At 42.0% G+C, this 14,317-nt stretch overlaps 1 protein-coding gene and 1 long non-coding RNA gene across 8 annotated transcripts in view; both read right to left on the reverse strand.

Moving 5' to 3' along the window:
* ppp2r5eb (protein phosphatase 2, regulatory subunit B', epsilon) overlaps positions 1-14,317 on the reverse strand; it is a 62,848-nt gene that overhangs the window by 35,127 nt on the left and 13,404 nt on the right. The window contains exon 1 of one of the 7 annotated variants that reach the window (XM_031280316.2): positions 7,005-7,170. The exons of the other annotated variants lie outside the window; for them this stretch is intronic. The gene's annotated coding sequence lies outside the window, so the exon portion shown is untranslated. Of the gene's footprint in view, positions 1-7,004; positions 7,171-14,317 lie in introns of those variants that run through there. 7 annotated transcript variants of the gene reach the window in all.
* LOC118493741 lies at positions 5,209-13,592 on the reverse strand. The gene is made up of 3 exons (XR_004895715.1): positions 12,354-13,592; positions 7,827-7,834; positions 5,209-5,220 (listed from the first exon to the last, which is right to left on the reverse strand). It is a non-coding gene; the product is annotated as an uncharacterized LOC118493741 (long non-coding RNA).

Here is a 14,317-nt window from a genome sequence, read left to right on the forward strand (position 1 = left end):
TTAACATATTTATTCATTTCTACAAAAAGCAACTAAAATATGATTTGAAAATGTCATTGCTAAGCTCTTCCATCCATTTAATTTAAAAGACAAACCATTCTTTTTTATGAAAAGAATAAATATAAAGTGGAAATTTTAAAATAAAGGCGCATCTTAAAGATGACGATTGGATCGTTGGGGATTGAATCGATATATCGATCCAGATCGATGTATCGTTACACCCCTAGTACGTGCTGTAGCACAGCTTGATGCTATTTCCTTGTTTGAAACTGCACTGCAGTAGATTTCAGATCTGACACTAGACTTGTTATTGTATTAAAGTCAAATTTTGACACTGTGAAAACACTGAAAGGAATGTTCTTACAACTCAACACTGACAGCTGTGCACTCATATAAAGGCAAGCCTACAGTGATTCCAACAAAAAGGCCCAGTATTCCGAGCACAGTACTACACATGCACATACTGTACATAGCCTGCATGTGCTGGCCCAGTACAGGTAACGGGGCATGATTTGTGTAATGGAAAAACTCTGTTCAGGACCCAGATACAAACTAGCCGTGTCCCTGTCTCCATGTTCTCAGGTCTCACACAAGTGTCCCTGCAAGGCGCCAGGCTGCTGTCAATCATTAACACATGCAGTCGTCCTGGGTAAACTTTGCTCCCAGCTACTGTAGCCAACAACACAGCAGATGGCAGAGCTACGGAGGCCCTAGTCACTTTCACTCTCATGTTTAGGTAACAAGGTGTCACAGGTACTAAATGTCTGAATGATATCTCACTGAGACAAACCACAAGACTCCTGCAAGCTCCTAATGAGAGCAAACACTGCAGGAAGTAGGGTCACGATCACAAAAACAATGTAATTGGGAAAAAAACTATTACTTTGCCCATGACAATTTGCAAGTAAATTTGCAAGTTATTTTATCTTGTGTTCTGTAGGGGAGTTCTAAAAGTTCATTGGGAAAAGTATTACATTTCACAGTTCAAGGTGTTTTTACTGTTTTTTTTTAAAAAAGATTATTTTGTATATTATTTGGCATTTTCAGGACAGGACAGCTTTAGACACGAAAAGGGACAGAGAGAAGAGGAATGACATGCAGCAAAGGGCCGCAGGTCGGAACCGAACCTGCGGCCGCTGTATATGGGCGCGCGCTCTACCAGGTGATCTACAAAGGCGCCCAGGTGTTTCCACTGTTGATTTGTTTCACTGTTTTTTAAGTTCAATAAATGCAATCTCTTTCCAAAAGTCAATGATTTCAATATTGACTAAACAATTGTGATTACGTTTTTTTCCCATAATCGAGCAGCCCTTCAAACTGCATGACATGTCTTGCTGTAACCATTCCTTCTGCTCATACTGGCCATTCAAAATCGCTTCCTAAAATTCATAGCTCTCTTTTCTGTGTAAAAATGTATTTAAAAGTGTATCTGAAGTTGTTACAATGCTCAGTCAGGGAAAATGTGAAGCAATCCTCAAAGCGTGTCCTGGAGCACTTTTAAAAGCAGTAACCCTTAACCAAAGAACACTTTCGATAAATGCCCTCAAATTCTAAAACCCAACGGCAGTACCTTATGTCTTTCTCTTCTTAGAATCAGTCGAGATTGCAGGAGTCTGCTGTTAACACTCAGCAGGGTTAGGGGTTAGATTTCCTTTGCAGTTCAATGAGTAAACATTACTCAAAAACATCACCAAGCCTTCCAGTATGCCGGTTTCTATTCCTACTTGAGCTGTAAATGCTAATGATGCATGTTGCGTTGGTGGATAAACAAGAAGACACATCATTTTGAAATAGTTGCTAATTATGCAGCTGTTTGATCGGAAACACAATGCATATTTACAGGGTTCTATTAACTTTACACTACATCAGCAAGTTGCAGTTAATAGTAGCAATCCCCTGTGCTTTGGTTACTCTATTCTAGAGTTGACAGGATTATTTGATTAATCAATTAAAAGAAAATTAATAGGAAACAGCTTTGATAACCTATTAAATAGGGCTGAACGATACATCGAATTTTCATCGTCATCGCGATATGAACTAGCGCGATGAACACATCGCAACAGACAGCCTGACACGATGAATAAGGGAAAACAGTTTACACACTGAGACGACGTGAAGCGTAATACGTCTCCATAGCAGCAGGCGGCGCTGCTCTGTATTGTTTCCATTAACAGTCTGATTATTTCACAGAAAATGAAAACCGGCAGCTGATTGGACGAACGCGTCACGTGGTTCTTTTTTCTCCGGAAATTCCATAGACTGTATATAAGAGTGGACCAACAGATCCCGTTGCTCTGGACCATAGACTGTATATAAGAATGGACCAACAGATCCCGTTGCTCTGGACCATAGACTGTATATAAGAGTGGACCAACAGATCCCGTTGCTCTGGACCATAGACTGTATATAAGAATGGACCAACAGATCCCGTTGCTCTGGACCATAGACTGTATATAAGAATGGACCAACAGATCCCGTTGCACTGGACGGAGACCAGTGAAGGATATTAGAAGCACTTTTCCGGTGAGTGCTGAGCGTTACTGAGCAGCCTCCAACTGAGAGAGACGACGTAAATGTGCTGTGAGCAACGTGAGCCTGGACACAGGCTAATTATTGATCACTAAAATGCTAGTTAACATTAGTAATTACACTTAAACAGCTAATGTAAGTCCAAACTGCCTGAGAGCTTCTCCTGTACTATACGGTAATTTCTCTACTATGAGACAGTAAGTCTCGTGGTTATGACACAATCGTTAGCCTATTTTTATAAAAACGTCTGCTACAGAGCCATAACGTGAGATACAAGGTAATGGAGCCTTTTATACATTGTCGTGTTTCTTTAGAAATAAACAATGGACAAATAGAGTCTTTAAACGCTTCAGATGTAAAGTTATTCTCTGTCAAAGTGACGTCAAAATGAATGGCAGTCAATGGGATGCTAACGGGAGGTGATCGCTTTGTAGCATTAAAATGGCGCCATAGGAGGTTCGCGGTCCGAGGAGAAGCTTACCCCCTTGGGAAATTCACAGCCAGACTGTCATGGCGTCTCATTCAGAATACGATCTCATATTGGACTAAAATAGTTCACCGAAACGTGTTTCTGAAAACATTTTAAGAGAGAAATAGGCCGTGGAGTTGCTGAATCTGTCTTCATTTCAGATCAACAAAAGGTCAGTTTAAAAGATTTTCGTCGAATGTTAATTTCTTATAGTTATAATGCCTCATTTATGTGTAATTTGTTCAATAAAAGCATGTCAAAAATTATCTATTTGATTTCTTTATTCAGTGGGAATAGGCTATTCAATGTTTAGGTTCGCAAAGAACCTATTAAAGCACTAAGACATGGGAACAGTATAGCTAACATTCACATTTGAATATTTATCGCAAGTCATATCGTCATCGCAATATTAAACAATGTTATCGCACATCGCAGCTTTTCCTCATATCGTGCAGCCTTAGTATTAAATCATTTAGCCAAACATTTGCTGGTTGCAGCCTCTAAAAAAGGTTAATATGTTCCTGTTTTTCTTCTATGGTAGTAACATCTTGGGGTTTGGGATTTTCAGTCAGACGGAACATGCAATTTGAATTCGGGCATTTTTCTCTATTTTCTGCCATTTTACAGACCAAAGAGTAACTGAGAAAATGATTGGCAAGTGTAACGGTTTAAAATGATGTAGAAAACCTGAAAATCCTCACACTTAAGATACAGAAGCTTAGTGCCGTTTTTATTTGATGAATTCCTTGAAACTGCTGAATCAATTATTAAAAAAGTCAATTTATTTTCTGTCCATCAACACATTAATGAATGGACTAATAGACCCGTTTCAGCACTGATATTAACATTATTTCAACATGGATGGACACACACATTAAAGATCCTGAGGAGCTTGCTATAGTTTTGTCAGGTTGAAGTATTAAGAAAAAAAAGACAGGACTTAAAATAACCTTAACATCAGTGCAGGTCTAAAGATTTTTAACTTCTTAACTCTTCTTCCTAACTAATCCATTCATTCCAATGTTTAATGTGCTTCTACTCCATGACATCAGTACCCACAGGGGCAGGGCAGTGTTGTTTGGCACAGGCCCTCACATAACTGACAGGTTATGTTAGGTTTGAACCCCCCCCTCCCCCCCGACAGCTGATGTGTCACCTCAAACATTTCCTCGAGTACAATGCTGTTTCGAGAGCATCAGCTCAAAATCTGAAACGTTAAAAAAAAACAAAAAACGCTGCTCTCTAAAGCGGCAGCAGCAGGAACGATCGTCTGGGACGGTTCACACAAAGACAGCGTTCACCGGTCCAGGTGAGAGGGCCGGGTCGCTCACAGGACTCAACCATAGCAGAGATTCCACCAGACGAATCAAACTCAACACAGGGGGTAGCTGTCCTTCACCTCGGCTGCTGCATTTCCCTAAAGCCCCTGACACACCAATAGCCAACCGTTGGCAGAAAAGGCAGTCGGACTGATCAGTCGACTCCCCGAGGTCCAAAAAGTTCCTCAGAACACACGGAAGAGACGCCGACTTGAGCGTGTAATACGTCTCCATAACAGCAGGCAGCGCTAATCTGTATTGTTGCCCAAAAAAATTAAAACCGGCAGCTGATTGGACAAATGCGTCACGTGGGTCTGGCTGCTCCCACATTTTTCAACCGGGCATAATGGCTGCTTGTTCAAAATATGATCTCATATTGGACTAAAATAGTTCACCGAAACATGTTTCTGGAAACATTTGAAGAGAGAAATAGGCCGTGCAGTTGTTGAATCTGTCTTCATTTCAGATCGACAAAGGTCAGTTTAAAAGATTTGTCCGATTTTGAGAGGCTTAGTCACGCTCGTCATTTCCGGGTTAGCACTCCACCAATCAGATTGGTCATTGAGTCTGACTGCCCGCCCTCCGAGCCAGCAAGTCAGGTCGGCCAAAATGAAGGCCGACTGCTCCTCCGACAGACGCCAGCACGGAACACACCAAACAGACTCGAGTCACCGACCTCGCCAGACTGTCAGACGGCCGATTATCGGCTCGGTGTGTCAGGGCCTTAACACAAGCGCCGAGACAGAAGACGTGTCTCCATCAGTACTAGGGATAAACCGATTATCGGCCCTGGCTCAATAGCGGTTAATGAATCAGTTAATGAATTAAAAAGTGGTCTACTTTGGCTCTGCTACAGCTCTGTATCTGTCCCTCTGCTTTGGTTTGACTCACCACGGAGTCGGACTTCATGCCCCCCCACAACACTATCTCACTATCTTCTACTGTGTATTATGTTGAAAGTTTCTCAGTTATTAAATAATTGCTCAAAGCATCTAAACAAAGTTTTGTGTTAGATTTTGTAACATTCCAAAATCTTAATTTTGACTTAAAGATTTTCATTTTACTGTAATATTGGTTCTAAATATCGGTTATCGGTTGTATTAACTACTGACTGGTATTGGCCTCGAAAAACCAGCATCGGTCGATCTCTAATCAGTAACTGCTAATCTCCACACGTTGTATTGGATTAGGATTGGTTTTGCTTAGATTTCACCGATTATGAACCTTAATACCTACTGTTGCGTTTTTGGTTCCGACTTTTCAGTATCAAAAACTATCAAGTGCCACAGTTCAAGGCCAGATTTGTACTCTTTGATTAGTTACCTCTGCCTCTGGAGGTTATGTTCTCGATTCGGTTTGTCCATTTGTTTGTCAGTTTGTCAGAAAGATTACGGAAAAACCTCTGGCCTGATTTTTAAGAAACGTGGTGGAAGGGTGTCGCATGTGCCATAAGAACCCATCACATTTTAGAGCAGATCTGAATGACGGGAAGGATAGACAAAATGTTTTTCACTTTCGTTTAATGTGAGAGTGCATCTATGCTGCATTCATGTGGTGTCGGAAGATCATAACCGCAAGAAAATGGAAAACTGGAAAAATGGACACTGCATTAACATTGTGAGATAGGGCGTGCCCTGCTAGTTACTAATAGATTACTCACTGAAAATCAGAATGTTGCCAATTTCAGAATGTTCATAGAACATTTGAGTAGGCTTTTTTTCTTTAATGAAAATAAGGGTTTTGTAGAAAAGGGGTATTGATAATGTATTGTTTAGGTGTCCGTACCAAATCTCAGGTATCTTATCAGCACTAACAACCCAAATTGTCTATTTAAAGTGATAAGAATTCCTTCATCCTATAATCAATTTGTCATTTCTCACTTTACATTTTGCTCACTGATTAAAGGTCCTGTTGAATCCTGCTACAGGTATATTATTTAAGGAATAAAAGAGAGTTGAGCTGATTAGTCGATGGATTGATTAGTGAACAAAAACAACAACTTTTATAATAGGGGTTGTCAAGCAAATATGTCAAACACTGTCTGGTTCCAGCATTCAAATCTGTACGTCTCTGTTTTTATATCATTGTAAATTAATTTATTTGAGTTTTAGACTTTTGGCTGAACAAAACAAGACATTATCAAGTCCAACCTTGAGCTGTGGGTAATGTGACAAGGCTGTTTTGGATGTTTTATAGACTTAACAATTAATCAAAAACCATAATTGATAATGAAAAGAATCAGCCGTTTCAACCCTTTGTCATAAACGCTATACTCGTGTATTGGCACGTGCTTAACAGCAAAGCAGATGGAAGCTCAGCAGGTCCAAACTTCACTTTCAAACTTACCAAACTCTTGGTTCTCCTTTGGAATCGTTTCCCCATTCAGAACAGGTTGGAAACCCATTCACAGAATGAATCCACCCTCGCAGAACATCAACACAAACACCTTCCTCCTCATACAATCCGAAATGTAAAATGTACTCATTCCACTTGGGAACGTTCCATTCTCCTCTCAGCCGGTAAAAACACTCGTCTTCTGTTACCATTCCCAGTCCATTTTAAGTCTAACTTTCCTCACACACGCGGCTGGTAGCAGCGACAGCCCTTGACAGCAGAGGCTAACTTTAACACTCAAAGCGCCCCCCCACCCACACACACCATACACATTCATGAATACTGTCACTCACTTATTCAGGTCTCCTTTCCCTGTTGGGCAACAACAGTAGAAAACAAAAGTCATGAACGTTGCGGTGTGAGCTGATTTGAGCCAAACATGTGGACAACAGAAGTTTGGTGGACGCACGCTCCTTCTTGTGTCTTGTTTGTAGCGAGTGGGGCTGGAAAAATGTAAAGAGACACCTCGTGGATCAGGTTTCCCCTGGAGGGGGACGAGGCAGCGTGTCCGTGGGCTTCATTGGCCAAACGGAGAGCAGAGGAAGCCACAGAGAGAGCGAGAGAGAGAGAGGCAGGGGCGGGCTGCGCAGCATTGTACATCTCAGTCTCTTATTTCTATTTTCTGCTCCTCTCCATTTATTTATTTTTTTAAAGGCTGCTGCCCAGAGAGGTTCGGAGACAGATCAGTTCTCCTACCCGAGGTGGACGTGAGACGGAGACGTGAGAGGAACCTAATTCAGGTTGAAAAAATGGATTTGGGCCACATCAGCCCGGGTTGCTGCTGTAAAATCAGAGATGTGCTCGCAACAACAGGCTGTTTGTCAGGTTTTTTCGCTCATTTATGCCACAGCGTCTGTGATAGGAAGGGGTCGATTGTGGACGTCACAGCAGCTAACAGCAGTGGGGAAGGAGAGGGGGAAACCTTCAGGACAGCTGGGAGGAGGAAACCACTCCAGTCACGGGAGGAGGAGGAAGAGGAGGAGAGGTAACCTGATTTTCACTAACAAATCTTCATACTTTCCTCACACGGACTTTGATGGACTACAAATTGACCCTTTCAGTTTACCAGACAGACCTAACAGGCAAGTGTAAAACAGAAATTGGCTGGTGGTAACTTTTTCAACTTTGAACAAATGTTGGATTACTTACTCAGATGGTTTTGTGTACGTCTTTAGTTTGGGGAAAGGCAGATATGAGTTCAGCTATGCTTCGACCGGGGTAGTTCTTTCCTTGGTACATTTTAGTTTTATGTATGCTTATAAAAATCTATTTATCATTAGTATAGCAGCCTTAAAGTTGGGGGACTTCAGAAAAATGATGAATGATGAAAATGGAAGTTGAGCTATGTTGAGCCAAATAAAGAATTAAAAAAGAACTTTAAAAGGCTGGCGATTAGTTGCAATTGCCCGTCATGCACACAAGGCTGAAACTGAGCTCATAAGAGAGAGACTCTCAAGGAACAACTGCGACGTGGAAGGCAAGGGCCGCGTGACCGACACCAGTATCTGCGTTAGCACTAGGGGTGGGACTCAGAGGCCTCACGATACCATATCATCACGATACTTATGTCACGATACGATATTATTGCGAACATATTGCTATATTCTGCGATATATTGCAATCATAGGCGTCGATTTCGGTGGAGACAGTGGGTACGCGTACCTACCAGATTTCGTCATGAGTCATTTTGTACCCACCACTTTTTTTGAAAACCTCAAGCTCAATTTAGTTTTAAAAAAAAGTCCATAACACATAATTCTTGAGCGACAGATGTCAAAAAATCCACAACAATCTCTCTCCCCACAGGGCAGACACAGACACACACAGACACACACACACACACAGACACAGCCGCTCTGCTGCTGCGCTGGCTGCACGCTCTCTGTTCACAACACTGCCTGTCATTAACGTGAAAAAGGCTTAATGTGGTTTAATGTACCTAAACAACAATCAATGATCACCAAATTTCTCATGGCCATATCTTGTAATGAACACTTACGCCTGTCACGGGGACCCGAGTCTGTTCGGTGTGTTCCGTGCTGACGTCAGTCTGAGGAGCCGTCAGCCTTCATTTGGGCCGATTTGACTTGTTGAATTGGCCAGTGGGCAGTCGGACTCAATGACCAATCTGATTGGTGGAGAGCTAACCCGGAAATGATGAGCAGGATGAGTGTGACGGACGCCTCTCAAAATCTGACGAAAATCTTTCAAACTGACCTTTGTTGATCTGAAATGAAGATTCAGCAGCTGCATGGCCTATTTCTCTCTTCAAATGTTTTCAGAAACACGTTTCGGTTAACTATTTTCGTAAAATACAAGATCATATTCCGAATGAGCCACCATTATGTTCTGGCTTTGAAATTCAGGAGAAGACAGACCCATGTGACGCGTTCGTCCAATCAGCTGCCGGTTTTCATTTTTTGGGTGACAATACAGATTAGCGCCATCTGCTGTTATGGAGACGTATTACGTCTCACGCACGCGCAGAACATACGCTCAAGTCAGCGTCTCTTCAGTGTGTTCCGAGGTACTTTTTGGACCAACTCGGGGAGGCTGATCAGTCCGACTGGCTTTTCTGCCGACAGTCGGCCGTCAGGTTGGAGTGTCAGAGCCTTAAGGGAGTTTAGCTTGCTAGAACTTTTTATTTACTTTGTTTCTATCGTAACCATCGTTTTTACATTTAAAAATGTCAGCACTGATTATTCAAATCACAGTAATAAGTTAGAGCTTTATCAAAACTAAATATATGTGAACAAATAAAGAAACACTGCATGTTGACTGAAAGGTTTTACCACATTTTTTTCCTCTTGAATGGAGAGTTCCAGGCACATCCAGGATTAAATCTAACACGAAGAGGAATTATTTTGCAAGACGTTTGGATTCTTGTAGTATCTTGACATCATGACGTGTAACTTGAAATGGTTCAATGCTGCCGATTTGCATGTTGCATGTTAAGAGAGGAGAAAGGGAATGGAAGAAGGATGGTATGGACAGATTCCCAAAACAGAGGAGGAGTAGAATTTGTTTGCCTGACAGGAACCATCTCCCTCCCCTCCTCTTCCTTTCCTTCCTCTACCGCTGAACATTAAAGGACTCCTAATCCTTCCTCCAGGTTTCCCGCCAGCCTCTTCACCTCTCTCGCTTTTCCTTCCATTCCTGCCCTCTCTCTTATAAATGTTCATTACTTTGGAGAAAACTTTTCACAGTACACATGCTCGAGTAACAGCAGCACACAAATCATTAAAAAAATCCAGGCAAGAAGAAGAGGTAATGCTTCCAATTTCCCCTTTTTCAGCTTTTTAATTTAACCTTTATTGATTCAGGAGACTCTGGCTGAGGTTGTCCATGCTGTTTGTTTTTGCTTCACATTCATAAAGTTGTATACAGTCCTACTTGGGAGCTGTGTAGTACAACCTGAGCCTTGTGCTGGGAGATTAAAGGCCTTGCTCAAGGGCAGTTTGCCAGTAGTTATTGAGGGAGGTGAGAACAGCATCATTCATATTCAGAGTTCCCCTTCCATGTACTGGATACAAACCAGTATCCTCCAGTTTTATACACGGTAGACAGTAGAGGTCTATCAGTTTGTCCTCAGCAATTTGGTTCAGCATGTTTGGTTCCATAATCCACTTCCTTTGGTTCTGCAGTCAGTGAACCAGAACATTACTGTCAAATTAGCCAAAATGAGCATATGTACAGAAAGGGAATTCTAGAAGTACAATACAGACGTGTCTGTTGGCTAAACTTTGCTAGTTGGGTTAGCCTTTGGATGTATAGCTCATATACAGTAAGTAAGTGTCGTCATTATGGCCAACCCAAATTACAAACCAGAGCTGGAAAGTCTCAATTATCGATAACCTCTATATTGGGGTTTCCCAGTGATATACAGCTACACTGGACAAAAAGTGACAGATCAGACGAAAAATGTCTGTGGAAAATAGCTACCAACGTTGTCCAAAAATGCTAAACCATTAGCAAATGCATAAATGGAATGCATCGATTAAAGGGTTTCAAAGTGCTTGCTATAATGTTGCTTCACATGTACATTTTGGCTAGTATGGCCAGTATAAACAAAACAAAAAGTACAAGCTAACAAAACCAAAACCACACCCTAACCACAAACCAAAACATGTACTGAAACAAGGATTTTGTGCACCGTGACCCTGACTGACATGTGGTCGTTACTTCGCTGCAGATGGAAATTTAAACTAAAAGACGTACTGCTAAAGCTTGTGACAGAATGCCAGCTCTGTCAAGAAAGATCACGTACAGTACATTTGAGTTATGGTTTTGCTCTATAACACAACAAACACGCACTCCTGCCAAACCTCTGAGGGTCTCGTTGGATATTATGAACAGGTTGGTGGTTTCAGACACAACACCAAACCAATGGTGTTAACGCATAGGGCACTGACTAGCTTGTTCGAGCATGTTCACTACTCTCATGCATGACTTCAGAGTCCCTTGGATTGACTGTACTGCAAGGTTACAGTCTTTCATGTAGTAAGCTTTCATGCAAGACTTGTAGAGAGAGCTGACTGGCAGGATGGAGAAAAAAAAACTCATAGCTAAACCAAATCACACGTCTGCAATCTGAGAGTTTGTCTGAGGCAGCCTCAAGTCACTAAATACCGTAAAGTATAGTTAAAGGTGCATCCTGGGCCATGTCTTGTAGGTATTGGTCCTGTGAATCATTAGAAATCAAATTCAGAGGTGAGCCACTGTCTGTTGAACCTGGGGCGTTGCTTTCGGTATGAAGTGAAACTGACGTGCGTGCGTCACCATTGGGATGTGTGCAACTTGATGATGTACTTTTGCAGTCTGTTAAACCGACAGCGCCGTGTACAGTTGTCCAGATCAACGCCCACCTCTGCTGCTGCGTAGCTACATGTGTACCTCAAGGCGGGAGGCAAACGCCGAGTGATTACGCAAACGGAGGGTAAGTAACACAGCAAAGCAGCTTCCTTCATTAGAAAGAAATATGCAAGTATGCATCACATCAAGAAAAGGTGAGGTGAAGGACAAGCAGGAGAACAGGTTTGTTTTTGTTGAGGTATGGCCTAAAATCACATCCCCACTGCCATGCTAAGAGATAACATCCTCTATGGGTATTTAAAAATGAATAGAAGGCAGGCAAACAGGAAATCCTTTTTACAAAAACAGGGGAAGTTAAAGTGTCCTAGAAATAAAAGAAAATACCTATTGTATCCCCTTCTCTTTCTTATAAAACAAACAGTCCTGAAAAAAATCATGCAGCAATCTATAGACGGCAGGAGAACTTCAAAAGGAATGGGAGACATAAAAAAGAGAAACTGTACAACAACCAAGAATCTTTCATCTAAAATGACAAGAAAAAGGAAGCATTACAAATAGCAGAAACTGTAGAAATGATCTTGAAAAAAAACTGAAATATATATATATATATATGTTGTTTCCCCTACCATTGTTTTGGGGGAATGACTAAATTATATAATTATGCTATATATTTAAAAACCAAAAAACTAAAATGGATGCGCGAGATAAAGTGAAAAAAGAGTTTTCCACACATACAGGCAATTCGCTTCTCGTTCCTCGCCTTAAAAGTTCGATTCATTTTAACTTTACGGGCCGGCTACATTGCACGTATGTGCAGCGGACCACCCAACGCTACGCTTTCACTATAATCAATGGAACTGGAGACACCGAGCAGAGAGCAGCGTAGTGGTGCGTATGCTCCGCGGAGATCCGCTCTACAAGCGTAAAAATAGGACAGTCTTTTATTTATGTATTTTACGCGAGGTGAGTGCGGCCCTTTTTGACACAGAAATGGATCATAAAGTGTCATTACTTTTAAAATAAACTACAGATATACAGGAAACGACTTAATGACTGCGAATGAGCGTATTGGCAGTTTTTATTTTGAGAGTTTCGGTTTTTCCCAAAAGCAGAAGCTCAGCGTTTCGCCTGTGACTCACACAATCCTACGCCGTGTGTGCGCAGCTGGTGTAGCCGGTTAAAACGTACATTCGCTCCGGTAACGGTCCGCAGACGTCCCCTTGAGGCGACCTCAGAGACTGCCAGCCAGTTAACAACACAATACAGCGCTGCCTGATACACATCTCCCTGTCAGTTATATAATGCTGACAGATTAGAGGTAGAAGAGCACTAGAAGCAAAAGGCAGTTAGTGTTATGGCGTACCTAAAGGCCACACATGGCTTATGGTCCTCTTAGGTCAGCACCCACATGGGTTGATTTCATTTACCTATTTCATTTTAATGGTCGGTGGTTCACCACAGGGCTTTTGCCATTTGTCACAGAGAGTCTGCTGTTTATCTGGCTTAAAGTTCACAACAGACAAGTGGAAGAGGGGAACTTAAGCGTTGTTCTTCCACTTGGTTTAAACGCAGACATATATGGGAGTGGGAGGGAGGCTCAGAGGTTAGAGTGGTCATGTGAGCAGATAGAAGGTATCCTGGGAGCCAAATCCTGGGAAATAAATGAGACACTTGAGCTCCTTTACAAACTCAGTCAAACTCTTTATATACCAGCTCTCACCGTGCCTGCACCTGGTCTAAAATAGGTTGTGTTGCTTCTTGGTGTTCTTGATGTTTGCTTCTTCAAGAAAAAGAAAAACCCGGTTCATATTCACTTTTGTGAATTGTTGCTTCATGCTTACATTTCAACAACTGCATGCTGAAGCTGTTTCTGCTCACTTCTGACCATCAGACAGCTTGTAACTGCTCATAATCCCACACTAATACAACTTTTCACTGTGACTCCTTTACTGCCGCCACAGTTGTTGTTCTGAGGTTTTTGTCACAGTTTAAAGGAATAGTTCAGCAATTTGGGAACTTATTTCTTTCGAGGCAGAAGCACAAAATAAAAATACAAAACACAAAAAATGTCAAACAATACCCAGCCACAGCATAGTGGTAATACCGCATCATACCAAAACTTCTCTCCTCAAAGTCTGGGAACCAAGCTGCAGACGCCACCAACTGAAACTCTCAGCACGAGCATATAGTTTGAAATAATGGGAGAACCTTAATATCTGCTCTACACAGACCCTCCAGCAGCAGCCACACTCCATACAGAGGCTTAGCACCAGCCTCACACTAGTCTATATCCACGACGTTTCAGTTCCAGGATTGTTCTGTTCTGTCCCTCATTTTCAGCCTGATGTCCCCTTCCTCTGTCTTTGTGTTGGTGTTCTAACCTCTGGTGGATTTGTGAGGACTATGGTTAACTGCTCCTCAGATCTCTGCAGGGTAAATCCAGACAGCTAGCTAGACTATCTGTCCAATCTGTTGCACGACTAAAACAACTTTTGAACGTACACATGTTCCACCAAAACAAGTTCCTTCCTGAGACTATTTAGCAGAGGCACAGTGGCTCCGTCTGGTGCTTAGCACCGCCCAGGATGATTGTGATTGGTTTAAAGAAATGCCAATAAACCAGAGCACATTTTTCTCCCTTCCCAGAATGCTGTGTGGACTAGGTCTGGCAATGCAAAACTAGCCTCACACAAAACTAAACACCGCTGATGCCGTGCCTTAAAAGCGCAGTTAACTGTTTTTCTTCATAACGTACAGTATGTCTCTGCAGAAACAGAATACAGTACGGAAGCAG

The sequence above is a fragment of the Sander lucioperca genome, chromosome 18 (genome assembly GCF_008315115.2).
Source record: "Sander lucioperca isolate FBNREF2018 chromosome 18, SLUC_FBN_1.2, whole genome shotgun sequence".
NCBI lineage: Eukaryota > Metazoa > Chordata > Actinopteri > Perciformes > Percidae > Sander > Sander lucioperca.